The sequence below is a fragment of the Sapajus apella genome, unplaced genomic scaffold (genome assembly GCF_009761245.1).
Source record: "Sapajus apella isolate SASKATOON/1434 unplaced genomic scaffold, GSC_monkey_1.0 scaffold4, whole genome shotgun sequence".
NCBI lineage: Eukaryota > Metazoa > Chordata > Mammalia > Primates > Cebidae > Sapajus > Sapajus apella.
The window spans coordinates 29,757,172-29,771,497 of NW_022436944.1; the positions used below are offsets into that span (position 1 = coordinate 29,757,172).

General features: G+C 42.9%; 1 long non-coding RNA gene and 1 other non-coding gene across 2 annotated transcripts; one reads left to right on the forward strand and one right to left on the reverse strand.

Annotated features, from left to right (window-relative positions):
* Positions 1-3,280: 3,280 nt before the first annotated feature.
* On the reverse strand, positions 3,281-9,050 carry LOC116541488. Its single transcript, XR_004264834.1, has 3 exons — positions 8,821-9,050; positions 6,938-6,943; positions 3,281-3,292 (listed from the first exon to the last, which is right to left on the reverse strand). It is a non-coding gene; the product is annotated as an uncharacterized LOC116541488 (long non-coding RNA).
* A 3,925-nt stretch (positions 9,051-12,975) lies between these two features.
* Positions 12,976-13,082, forward strand: LOC116545182. The gene has a single exon (XR_004266224.1). It is a non-coding gene; the product is annotated as a U6 spliceosomal RNA (small nuclear RNA).
* Positions 13,083-14,326: the final 1,244 nt, after the last annotated feature.

Here is a 14,326-nt window from a genome sequence, read left to right on the forward strand (position 1 = left end):
CCCAACAGCTTTGGAGGCACTAAGTCCTGTGCCTCTGCTACTTCTCCTTGGGATGTCGGAATGATCACATGTTCCATTCAAAACAGAATTAGGACAGGATGAGGGCCAGCTTCTGTGCTGACCTCTCAGCTCGGCCTCCTGGCCACATGCAAACTGAGAGCAGCCCTTCCCAGAGGCTGCAGCTGCGCATGGTGAGTGCAGGTTGGGCTGCATTCACTCAAGGCCCTTGTTGGCACTGTATTTTTTTCATTTCAAGGAGCCAGCAGGCTAGGGGCCAGAGAAGATCCCATCCAGAAATATGAAACATATGCTTCACTGCTCCATTGCTGCTGTCACGAAGACCAAAGAATTAACTATCAATGAATTTCTTCTTTCCTTTTTTTTTTTTTTTTTGGGAACAGAGTCTTGCTGGAGTGCAGTGGTGCAATCTCGGCTGTTTGCAACCTCTGTCTCCTGAGTTCAACCAATTTTCATGTCTCAGTCTCCAGAATAGCTAGGACTACAGGAATGCACCAAAATGCCCAGCTAACTTTTAGTATTTTTAGTAGAGATGGGGTTTTGCCATGTTGCCCAGGCTGGTCTTAAATGCCTAAGCTCAAGCAATCCACCTGCCTTGGTCTCCTACAGTACTGGGATTACAGGTGTGAGCCACCGCGCCCAGCCATAAGTGATTTTCAAGAAGAGGACAAGCATAGTGCCAGAATCAAAGGTAGAAGGGAAACAATCATTTATTTATTTATTTATTTTTGTAACAAAGCCTTGCTCTGTCTCCCAGGCTGGAGTGTAGTGGTGTCATCATTCCTCACTGCAGCCTCAAATTCTGGGGCTCAAGAGATCCTTCTACCTCAAATTGAGACTGCAGAGTTGCACAAAGCACTGCAATTACAGGCATGAGCCATCGTGTCCTCGCCAGAAACCACCGATTTTTTTTTTAATTACAAAGTGCAAATTTGAAGAATCTATAAAATTTCAAGCTCTCGGTCAGCTGGCTACTTTTGAGTGACCCTTCTTTCCCTTCTCCATAACCCAAGTTTGAAACTGTTATTCCTGAGAAATATCCTCCAAATACTGGTGACATTTTTGTGAGACTATTCAGTGATGCATTAGAAATTAGAATAGAACTTTAAATTTTTGAAGTTAGGATTTCCAACTGAATTTTTATTTTTCATAAATATGATGCCAAAGGCTATCTCCTTGCAGCTAGACAGCTAGGCTGTCTGGCTCAGGTGAGTTTCCCCTTTGTGAATGTCATAGACATGGCGATATGCCACTCAAATCCCCTTCAATGAAGGATTATTGCCCCAACTGCTGGGAGTGGTATTGGCAGAGATAGTCTTCAATCATCAGCCCCTTCAGAGATTTTCTCATTTAAAGAGATTAACCTCTCTCAAAGTCATAGTCTTGACTGGGCACGGAGGCTCACCCCTGTAATCCCAACACTTTGGGAGGCAAAGAGGCTGGATCACCTGAGGTCAGGAGTTCAATTCCAACCTGGCCAACATGGTGAAACTGCATCTCTGCAAAAAATACAAAATTAGCCAGGTGTGGTAGCACATGCCTTGAATGCCAGCTATTCAGGAGGCTGAAACAGGAGACTCACTTGAGCCTGGGAGGCGGAGGCTGCAATGAGCTGCGATCGTACCACTGCATGCCAGCCTGGCAACACAGAGGGAGACTTTCTCAAAAAAAAAAAAAAAAAAAAATTCTAGCTAGATAAGGTCCCTTGAATCTTTCAGTCAAAACTTAGTTTTCGTTAAAAACATCAACAAGTATCAAAATAACCTACCAGCAAACTAACTTTCTCTCTATGATTAGGAGAATTGAAAGTTATTTTAAAGAGGAATATTTTTCTCTCTCTGATTCAGAGTAACTTCACGACTTGTTTTTGTAATACCTGAGATCACTTCACATTCCACACTTGCAAAAACACCATGCTTGGTAATGTACATTCCCCCAAAAGATGTTTGGGTTGACGTGCTGTTACTTGGTCCAGCCGCCTTTCTTCCCGTGTTCCTGCTTGTAGGTGGAGAGGCGCAAGAGTCTCTCTCACTGCCTGAAGAGGTGTATAATTAGCTGACACAAACTAGCCCACTCTAAGCACTGATTGACAAGCAGTGTCATAGGCAATTCGTTTCTTTTCTCTTTGTGATCCGCCTGCCTCAGCGTCCCAAAGTTCTGGGATTACAGGAGTCAGCCACTGCGCCCAGCCAGACAATTCATTTCTTATGGAAAAAGTATAGATTTTGTTTAAAAAGGCAACGTGTGTTAAGTTAAAGTAACATCGTAAAGTTGAAGTTGCAACAACTGTTTCACAAATTCATTGGCTGCTGGCCCTTGCAGCCATGTCCTCCATTTGATGATGGGGTCACGTTTTTCACACGCCAGTTTTATTCTAGTTGCCTGTTAACAGTTGAGTAACAGCAAACATTCTGTTCACTCTGTCTTCCTTATATCTCTCTAATTAATTGCTTTTAGAAATGTGAGTGGAGGCCGGGCCCGGTGGCTCATGCCTATAATCCCAGCACTTTGGGAGGCCGAAGCGGGTGGATCACGAGGTCAAGAGATCAAGACCATCCTGGTCAACATGATGAAACGCCGTCTCCCCTAAAAATACAAAAATTAGCTGGGCATGGTGGCACGGCCTGTAGTCCCAGCTACTCAGGAGGCTGAGGCAGGAGAATTGCTTGAACCCAGGAGGCGGAGGTTGCGGTGAGCCGAGATCGCGCCATTGCACTCCAGCCTGGGTAACAAGAACGAAACTCCGACTCAAAAAAAAAAAAAAAAAAAGAAAGAAATGTGAGTGGAAATATTTTCTAATTTCTACCTTTAAATTTATTGTGTAAATACTGCTTAGCAACCTTTTTTTCACTGTAAAACTCAAATATTTAATGCAACACCATAAAGTGTAAAAAGACAAAGTCGTAATTAGAGAAATCCTTGTGGCAGATAGTTGTGACAAAATTTCCCCGTTTCTACTTCATGTTGGTTTGGCATCTGGTGCAGACTGGAAATCCAATGAAGACAGAGTTGTCTCCTCTCTAAGGATCTTAATACCTCAGCCAGAGAAGCAACTATCAGTCTTCTGGGCTGAGGACTGTTCTTCCTCCTCTGGCTTTGTCCATGTCATTCTCCACAGTATAGGAGGCTTCCCAAAGAAAACTAACTTTTAACATGTATCAGTGAATATGGCAACTGTCTCACCTGTGCAGTTCCTGTCAAGGGGCAAAGCAGAGGAGCCAACCTACCCCATTCCCACCCCAGCATAGATTTACTGTTCCATTGGAGCTGGGTTCTTGACTGCTAAGTTGTCCTGCCATTGCTCATGACCCATAGCTACAGTCATTTGTGCTGGCCTCAGTCCACTTGTGGACCATTCTTCTTGTGGGCTCTTGCTCTGGTGCCTCCTCAAATAAGTCTCCTCCCCCTCTATTAGTTATTTGATTGAGAGAAAAAAGAAGAGCTCCATCTGATTAGAGAAAATAATTACTTGTAATTATAAAACACATGATCAAATATTATTGAAAGAAGTGCTTGCCATGGTTCTAGCTAGAACATGACTCTATCCACCACCAAACAAAAAAGAAAAGAAAAGGAAAGAAAGGTCTGATCCTCTTCTTGTTCATTTCAGTAAATGGTATGACTCTCCATCAAGTTGCACCAGTCAGAAATTTCAGAGTAATTCGTATTCAATCAATTATCTTGTCTCTTGGAGGTGATTGTCAATTATTTTGTCTCTTGGATTTTGTCACTGCCAAATTATCACTTAAAGAGACTTTTTGATGTCTCTGCCACTACTAATCTTGTCTTTTCCATTCTAGCCTAAACTACTCATGAGATCTTTGTACATCTTCTCTGGTCTATCTCTGATCCACTGTCCACACAACAACTAGTGATCGTTGTAAATCTGATCAAATCATTCTTCTGTTTACAACCCTTTAATTGTCTCTGATTGTTCTTAGAATAAAGATCAAAATGATAATTACAAACATGGTCAGGCTCATTCCTGACATCTACCAGGCTGAAATGAGAACACAAATAGAGGCTGACATACTAAATTTTTAAATATTTAAAAGTTTTAAAGCAAGCTGATGAAGAAATTTTAAGATATGTAATATCCTTCTATTTTGACAAACATATCTTCATAACTCCCTATAAGGCCAGGTTTGCATTTACAATTCTCAGACCCAAAGTTTCTAGTTTGGGAGAGATGAACCCCAAGCTCTGGCTCTTACGTTTCTCATCATACCAAGTTCCATTCAGCATCACAGGGACCTCACTTACGCATGTGTGCTCACCCAACTCTGCATATTCCACATCCCTGATAAATAGCTGCCCTTTAGACAACTTTTGGGCCCAGGAGTATGCATATCAGTAACCAGGTCCACACTCAAAAGAACAGGACATGAAAGAGGGTTGCACAGGCCCTGGAAGCAGGCTCAGAGACATTTGGGCTGGGAATTTCAGGGAACCCAGAATGTGTTCTAGAAAGAAGGGTGACGCAGGTTTCAGACGGGCATGTCCCCTTGACATTGTGAATTCCTCACCCAATGACAAGCGAGTGGCTGGAGAAGGGCCAGAGTGGACACAGTGCTTTGTGCATTCTCCCATGGCTTTCTGCCTTCTCTCCATACTGGCCTTCCTTTAATTCCTTTAATGCTCCAGGTTCCTTACTGACAAGGGCCTTTGTACAAGTGGTCCCCTACTTTAGCAATCCATCTTCTTCCGATGTCAGCCAAAGCATTTTGTCTTTGAAGTTGCCTTTCTGATAATCCTCGCATTAGTCAGGTGCCCCAATTATGTAGCTTCATAGAATCCTGTACTTTTCATAGCACCTATAACAATTAATATAACAGAATACTTACTATATACCTAGTATTTATATAATTAGTCATTTATCTATAAGAAGTTATTATATAATTAACTGTTTAGTGTGTTTATCTTCTGTTAGAATATAAATCTCTAAGGGGGCAAGGACTGTGTCTTGTGCATCTTTGTCTTCCTAACATGTAATATGGTGCTTTACATATAATAAACACTTAAATATATTTGTTAAATAAATGACTTATGGGAACTCTCCATTCTCAGGTTCTCCCTGACTTCTACGAGAAGGGAAATTCCTTTTAGTACTCACGGTGTATCTTGGTCTCAGTCTCTGGGAAGGCACGTACAGATTCTTGGAGACTGACACTAGCTGGAGTCCTCATGGACTTTGGTCTGATGGTCCATTTCCAATTCTAGATGTCTGATTATGGCATATATACTTAGTGACCATTCATTTAAAAGGATCATTGATTGTTTTAGCCTTAAGTTATAATCTTCTCAGATGTGAAAATTAGATGCAATTTTTTTTTTTTGAGACAGAGTCTGGCTCTGTCGCCCACGCTGGAGTGCAGTGGCATGATCTTGGCTCACGGCAACCTCGACCTCTCGAGTTCAAGCAATTCTCCAGCCTCAGCCTCCCGAGAAGCTGGGATTACAGGCATGGGTCACCACACCTGGCTAATTTTTGTGTTTTTAGTAGAGGCAGGATTTCACCATGTTAGGCTGGTCTCAAACTCTTGGCCTCAAGTGATCTGCCCACCTTGGCCTCCCAAAGTGCTGGGATTACAGGGGTGAGCCACTGCACCCAGCCGCAATTACTATTATTACTATTATTTAGATAGGGTCTCACTTTGTTGTCCAGGCTATAGTACAGTGGCTCAATCACAGCTCACTGCAGCCTCGACTTCCTGGGCTCAGGTGATTCTATCACCTCAACCTCCCAGGTAGCTGGGACTACAGCTGCACACCACCACACCCAGCTAATTTTTTTTCTTCTTTTTTGGTGGAGATGGAGTCTTGCCATGGTGCCCTGGCTGATCTCAAACTCCTAAGCTCAAGCGATCTGCTCACCTCAGACTCCCAAAGCACTGAGATTACAGGCATGAGCCATTGTGCCCAGCCTAGATGTAATTTTTTTTTTTTTTTTTTTGAGACGGAGTTTCACTCATGTTACCCAGGCTGGAGTGCAATGGCGCGATCTCGGCTCACCGCAACCTCCACCTCCTGGGTTCAGGCAATTCTCCTGCCTCAACCTCCTGAGTAGCTGGGATTACAGGCACGCACCACCATGCCCAGCTAATGTTTTGTATTTTTAGTAGAGACGGGGTTTCACCATGTTGACCAGGATGGTCTCGATCTCTTGGCCTCGTGATCCACCCGCCTCGGCCTCCCAAAGTGCTGGGATTTCAGGCTTGAGCCACCGCGCCCGGCAGATGTAATTATTTTTATAGCTCTTTCATTATTTAAATATCAATATGGGGAGGAACTTCTGGGCTCCTGGCTATGCAGGCACAGCAGCTACATAGAAGATGTTGGGGGAGAGGCTAATGATGACAAGAAGCCAACCGCTAGATTCTAACTAGAGGGAGAAACAGAACTTTGCTTTGAGGTGCAGGCATCCCAGTCAGTTCAGTTGGAGTTGTTGAGTGGCATGGCAGGGATCTCTGGTACAGAACTGACCTGAAACAAGAAATTCACCTTTGATGCTGGTGCGAAAGTGGCTGTTTTCACTTGGCGTGGCTGTTCTGTGCAACTGAGTGGCCGCACTGAGGTGGCTTATGTCTCCAAGGACACTCCTATGTTGCTTTACCTCAACATTCACACAGCTTTGGAACAGATGCAGAGGCAAGCAGAAAAGGAAGAAGAGCGAGGCACCTGAGTAATGGTAGTGGGCCCCACTGATGTGGACAAGTCTACAGTGTGTCGCCTTCTGCTCAACTAGGCAGTGTGTTTGGGCCACCGTCCCACTTATGTGGAGCTGGATGTGAGCCAGGGCTCTGTGTCCATCTCTGATACCATGGGGGCCCTCTACCCTGGGCAGCCTAAAGATGTAGAAGGTTTCTCTATCCAGGCCCCTCTGGTGTATCATTTTGGTTCCACCACTCCTGTCACCAACATCAAGCTTTATAGTCAGATTACATCTTGTTTAGCAGAAGTGTTGAAACAAAGGTGTGGGGTGAATCAAAGGGCATCTGTGAGTGGCTGTGTCATTAACACCTGTGGCAGGGTCAAAGACTCTGGTTACCAGGCTCTGGTGCATGCAGCCTCACCATTTGAGGTGAATGTTGTTGTGGTGCTGGATCAAGAATGACTGTACAATGAACTGAAATGGGACTTCCCCCACTTTGTATGCACTGTGCTGCTCCCTAAATCTGGGGGTGTGATGGAGTGCTCCAAGGACTTCTGGTGGGAATGTAGGGATGAGCTTCTTATCTGTGAGTAGTTTTATGGATTCCAAGGCTGTTTCTCTCATGCCTTCAATGTCAGATTTTCAGATGTGAAAATCTACAAAGTTGGGGCACTGACCATCCCAAATTCCTATTTACCTTTGGGCATGTCTCAGGAGGACAATCAGCTCAAGCTAGTACCTGTCACTCCTGGCTGAGATATGGTGCACCATCTACTGAGTGTCAGCACTGCAGAGGGGAAGAGGAGGACCTGTTCAAGACAAGTGTAGCTGGCTTCACTGTGGTGACCAGTATGGACCCGGAGCATCAGGTGTTTCCTATTCTGTCTCTAGCCCCTGGCCCACTGCCTAAGAACTCCCTTCTCATCATGGATATCCAGTTCATGGATCTGAAGTAGAGATTAGCAGGATGCCTTGCTGCCTGGGACATAGAGATTTTCTGGCCCTCCTAGAGGCAGATGGACTGAGATAAGAGACTGCTGGGGCCACCTGACCAGTAAACTGTGGACTAGTAGAAAGAACATATTCTGCCTCTAAAAACAGGTAGTGGTAACCTGACTCTTCTAATCTTGAACCAAAAGGAAAACCATGAGACTGTCATTGGTTTCTTAGAGCACCTAAGATGCCACTTTGAATTCTCCAAGACCCTGAAGAATTGCATTCCTTTCACTATGTTACTATGTGGTTTTTAAACATCACTGCTTTATATTCCATATGTGGTAATTACTCAGTCATCTAGGATGAAAGCATGAATTAAAGGGACTCTTTCCAATAAAGTTCAAACTTTAAAAAATTAATTTTAATAAATATTTTTGCCATAAAAAATAAATATCAATATTAGTATTTTATGTCATCTATTTATGGTACATTGTAATAAATTAAATGCAATTATTTTATAGCCTCAGAAGTAAAATATAAAATGATGTTTGCAATTATATTCAGCTTCTAGAAATAAATATGTGAAAATATATAACATTATTGTTTAGTTTTAAAAAGATATTTTTCCTCTGATTATTATTTTCATTATTTTATTTATTTATTTATTTATTTATTTTTGAGAGGGAGTCTGGCTCTGTGGCCTAAGCTGGAGTGCAATGGCATGATCTCAGCTCACTGCAACCTCCGCCTACCAGGTTCAAGCGATTGAACCTCAGCCTCCTGAGTAGCTGGGATTAGAGGTGCCGGCCACCACGCCCAGCTAATTTTTTGTATTTTTAGTAGAGACAGGGTTTCCCCATGTTGGACAGGCTGGTCTTGAGAGGTGAGACTCCCTCCTCTCCTCCCACTTCCCGGCCTTCACCTCTCCTCCTCTCTGGATGGGAAGGAGGGTGAAAAAAAGAAACAAAATACCAAAGAGCTGGGAAAATGACTCCCTTTTCGGTTCCCAGCATCTCTGCTATCTGTAAGCCTTGAAAGAGTTGCAAATGAATGTTATTCCTAACATGCTGGAGCCCAGCACTGAGTCACACCCCCACGTATGCACAGCCCAGACTCCCTCCTGGAAACACTTCTGCCAACTAATAATTTACTGCCTTTGTCTTATGTCTGTAATCCCCCTCCTTCACCTGTTCCCACTCGCACTGCAAATGAACTAGCAAATCAATGAAGCCAAAAGATTGTAAGGTCGGACATCCAGTCAATGGACAATGACATAGTTTCACCTCAGTTTCTCCTTTGGTGTTGTTAAGCCTATAAAAGGGGAAAGAAGCTGCTTCTCGGGGAGCTCGGTGAATGAGGCTGTAGCCCCCTGTGCAGCTCCTAGCCAGATAAAAAGCCACTTCCTTCCTCAGTTCGGTGTTTGAGAGGTTTGTTTCTTACTGTTCCTGCTTCAGTCTCAAACCCCTGACCTTGGGTGATCCACCCACCTTTGCCTTCCAAACTGTTGCGATTACAGGCATGAGCCACCATGTCTGGCCTATTATTATTAAGGGACAAGGTTTTGCTCTGTCACACAGATTGGAGTGCAGTGGTGTGACCACAGCTCACTGCACTCTCTTACTCCTGAGGGACATGCTTCAGGAAGGCTTAGCCATCTGGCTAATTAAAAAAAAAAAATTGGTCAGGCACGGTAGCTCATGCCTGTAATCCCAGCACTTTGAGAGGTTGAGGCGGGCGGATCGTGAGGTCAGGAGATGGAGATCATCCTGGCTAACACAGTGAAACCTCATGTCTACTAAAAACGTAAAAAATGCTAGGCGTGGTGGCACACGCCTGTAGTCTCAGCTGCTCAGGAGGCTGAGGCAGGAGAATCACTTGAACCCAGGAGGTGGAAGTTGCAGTGAGCTGAGATCTCGATATTGCACTCCAGCCTGAGCAGCAGAGTGAGACTCCATCTCAAAAAAAAAAAAAAACAAAACTGTAGAGTAGAGCCTTGTCATGTTGCCTAGTCTGGTCTTGAACTTCTGGGCTCAAGCCATCCTGCTGTTTCAGCATCCCACAGGGCTAGGATTACAGGCATGAAGTCATAGTACCCAGCTCTTTTTTCCTGATTATCATAATATATGTTTATGATAGAAAAGTTGGAAATGCACAAAAATATAAAGAAGAGAATAAATATCATCTATAATTCTAATACCTTGAGAAATCTACTGCTAATATTTTTGAATAGTTTCTTCTGGTGTTTTTGTTATCCATAACATATAATTTAACTTTTTTTTAAAGACAGAGTCTCACTGTGTTGCCTAGGCTGGAGTGCAGTGGTATGATCTCAGCTCACTGCAACATCCTTCTCCTGGATTCAAGCAATTCTCATTCCTTAGCCTCCTGAGTAGTTGGGATTATGGGTACACACCATGCCCAGCTACTTTTTTTTTTTTTTTTTTTTTTGTATTTTTAGCAGAGATGGGGTTTCACCATGACGAATAGGCCGGTCTTAAACTCCTGACCTCAAGTGATCCGCCTCCTCAGGCTACCAAAATGCTGACATTACAGGTGTGAGCCACCGTGCTCAGTTCATATAATTTAATTTTTTAGGAAAAATAAAATCATATACATTTACAGTTTTGTATCTTGCTTTGGGTTTTCGTAGCTTGGGGGTATAAATTGGTACTATCTCTTTGAAGGGCAATTGAAAATATTCCTACAAATTTTAAATTGACACAAATTAAAAATCCCTTTGACCCAGAGATTCCATTTTTCCTCCATGTGTACACCCATGTGCATGAAAAGGTGGATGTATAAGAATGTTTTAATAGTAAAAGACTAAAAGCAAAGTAAATGTTTATTTGGTACATTTATACAATGAAATACTATTCAGCCATTAAAACAATGGAGATACTGTATAGATAAATAATTTCCAAGCTCAGTCATTAGAAAAAAAGAAAGGTGTAATACAATGTCATAGTATGTCCTCATCTGTGTATAAAAAAGAGGGGAGAGGGTTATAAAAGAGAGATTATATACTTTTGTCCTAATATGGGCACAAAATATTTCTGACATCAGACATAAGAAATCTGTAAAACTGGTGCTCTGGAGAAGTATATAGGGGTCTGGAATGTGAGGAAGGCTTAGCTTCCCCTTCATATATCCTTTTGAAATGTAGTTTTCCTTTTTTAACTGTGTGCATGTATATTACTTTTTTTAATCAGAAAAGATTAATATTTTTAATGACTTAAAATTCTAATATTCAGAAATATACTGTTAACACTTTCATATATGCTCTACCAGTCTTTTCCTTTGGCATTTTTTCACGCCAATAAACATTCTTTTAAAACTATATATATATATATATGTATGTATACACACACACACACACACACACACACACACACATACACACACACACACACACATGGTTTTGGGGTTTTTTTTGAGACAAAGTTTCACTCTGTCACCCAGGCTGGAGTGCAGTGGCATGATCTCAGCTCACTGCAACCTCCACCTTCAGGGTTCAAATAATTCTCCTGTCTCAGCCTCCTGAGTAGCTGGGACTACAGGCATATGCCACCATGCCTGGTTAATTTTTGTATTTTTAGTAGATATGGGGTCTCATCATATTCGTCAAGCCAGTCTCTAACTCCTGACCTAAGTTGATCCGCCCGCCTCTGTCTCCCAAAGTGCTGAGATTACAGGTGTGAGCCACCGCACCCAGGCTAAAATCATATTTTGAATAGCTATAAATATTTACATACACATATGTGCATGTGTGTGCATCATTTATGTTGTTTCTGTACTTTTTTTTCCTTTTTGGCTACTAGAAATAATAAAGTTGTAGGCTGGGCACCGTGGCTCACGTCTGTAATCCCAGCACTTTGGGAGGTTGAGATGGGCAGATCACCTGAGATCAGGAGTTTGAGACCAGCCTGGCCAACATAGTGAAACCCTGTCTCTACTAAAAATGCAAAAAATTAGCTGGGCATGGCGGTGCACACCTGTAATCCTACCTACTCAGGAGACTGAGGCAGGAGAATCACTTTAACCCGAGAGATGAAGGATGCAGTGAGCTGAGATTGTGCCACTGCACATCAGCCTGGGTGACAGCGTGAAACTCCATCTAAAAAGAAAAGAAAAGAAATAAAATTGTAATATATATTTTTGTATGATTTCAATTCTATTAATTTATTTAATTCCAGGCCAGGGGCAGTGGCTCACACCTGTAATCCTAGCACTTCAGGAGGACAAGGCAGGTGGATCATCTGAGGTCAGGAGTTCAAGACCAGCCTGGCCAACATAGTGAAACTTGTCTCTACTAAAAATACAAAAATTAGCTGGACACAGTGGCATGCCTGTAGTCCCAGCTACTCGGGAGGCTGAGGTAGGAGGATTGCTTGAACTCAGGCGGTGGAGGTCGCAGTGAGCAGAGATTGCACAACTGCACTCCAGTCTGGGTGACAGAGCAAGACTTCATCTTCAAAATAAATAAATAAATATTTAATTCTATTTTAGTATTTTCTCAGGATAATTTCCTTAAAGTAAAATTACTGGGAATTAAGGATCTTCATATACGGTAGAATTATATTCTAGAGTGTTTATGCCAATTTACTATCCCAGTTGTTTAAGAGACTATCTATTTATCTACTCACTATAAGGTTGATTTTCCAAAATGAAAATCTCTTTGCTATACTTTTTGAATATAAAAATAACACATGCTAAATATATAAGTTCAGAAAACAGAGGAAATTTAGGTCCAGTGAGGTGACTCATGCCTGTAATCCCAGCACTTTGGGAGGCAAAGGTGGGTGGATTACTTGAGTCCAGGAGTGGGAGATCACCTTGGGCAGCATGGCAAAACCCCATCTCCACCCAAAATACAAAATTACTTCAGCGTGAGCTGAGTAGCTGCACACCTGTGGTCCCAGCTACTCAGGAGGCAGCAGTGAAAGGATCACTTGAGCCTGGGAGGCAGAGGTTTCAGTGAGCTGAGATGGTGCCGTTGCACTCCAGCCTGGGTGATAGAGTGAGATCCTGTCTGAAAAACAAAACAGGAAATTTGTGGAAAGGAAAATAAAAAGGCCAGATGCAGTGGCTCATGCCTGTAATCCCAGCACTTTGGGAAGCTGATGGGGGTGGATCATTTGAGGTCCAGAGTTCGACACAAGCCTGGCCAACATGGTGAAAACTTGGCTCTACTAAAAATACAAAAATTAGCCAGATGTGGTGGTGGGCGCCCATAGTCCCAGTTATTAGGGAGGCTGAGGCAGGAGAATCGCCTGAAACCAGGAGGTGGAGGTTGCAGTGAGCTGAGATCAAGCCACAGCACTCCAGTCTGAGTGACAGAGTGAGACCCTGTCTAAAAAATTAAAAGAAAAGTGCTTGCTTCGGCAGCACATATACTAAAATTGGAACGATACAGAGAAGATTAGCATGGCCCCTGCACAAGGATGACACACAAATTCATGGAGCGTTCCATATTTAAAAAAAAAAATTAAAAGAAAAAAAGGAAAATAAAAAGCATTATCCAGAAATACTCATTGTTGTTTTTTTCTTTTATTTTGTTTTTTGAAACAGGGTCTCACTCTGTCGCCCAGGATGGAGTGCAGTAACATGATCATTGCTCTCTGAAACCTAGTCCTCCTGGGCTCAGATAATCCTCCCAGCTCAGCCTTCCAGACAGATGGAACCACAGGCTACAGGCACATGCTAGCATGCCCAGCTAATTTTTTGTAGAGATGGGGTTTTGCCATGTTACCCAGGCTGGTCTGAAACTCCTGGGCTCAAGCAATCTATCTGCCTTGGCCTCCCAAAGTGCTGGGATTACAGGAGTGAGCCACCTTACCCAGCACGTATTCACTAAAGTATGTATCCAAACTTTTTCCTAGTTTATATTAACCTGATTTTGTTGAGCTTAATGTACTTTGTGTTTCTTTCTAAGCCAATAGGTAACATGGAAGTATTGTATCTTTTAATACATCATAATCTATTATAAGGATATAAAATGGATATCTCAAATTGGGTCCTGGGGAAAGCAGATTCTGAGAGGAAGTGCCCTTGGTATCAAGATCTGTGGAGAAGAGGGGAAGGAAGCAGAATTGAACAGACAGAGAAGTTATGTTGGATTGTAAGTCCAATGTTAGCCTCAGCTGACCTCACAGAAAATTCTGGAACAGAAATGGTTCCTCAAAATTCTCCCAAATTGGGGGTGATCAGGTCTTTTTAAATTTAAATTTAAATTTTATTTTAGAGACAGTCTTGCTCTGTTATACAGGCCAGGGAGCAGTGGTGTGATCTTGGCTCAATGCAACCTCTGCCTCCCAGGCTCAAGCAATTCTTGTGCCTCAGCCTTCTGAGTGGCTGGGATTACAGACGTGCGCCATCACGCCCAGCTACTTTTTGTATTTTTAGCAGAGATGGGATTTCGACATGTTGGCCAGGCTTGTCTCAAACTCCTGGCCTCATGTAATCTGCTTGTCTTTGACCTCCAAAAGTGCTGGGATTACAGGTGTGAACCCCTGCACCCCATCTGCACCCTGTCAATCAGGCCTTTTTATTCTAACAGTAATCATTGGATATGAGTCATCTTGGGAAGGGGCCTGTCTCTCTGCATCTGAGGCAATCCCTGAAGGAGCTAATAGCATTCCCAGAAGTTGTGATAATCCTTCATCGAAGGCAGATCGAAGCAGCAATCACAGTGTCCACTGTAGTCTTGTTCTGTTCAGATCT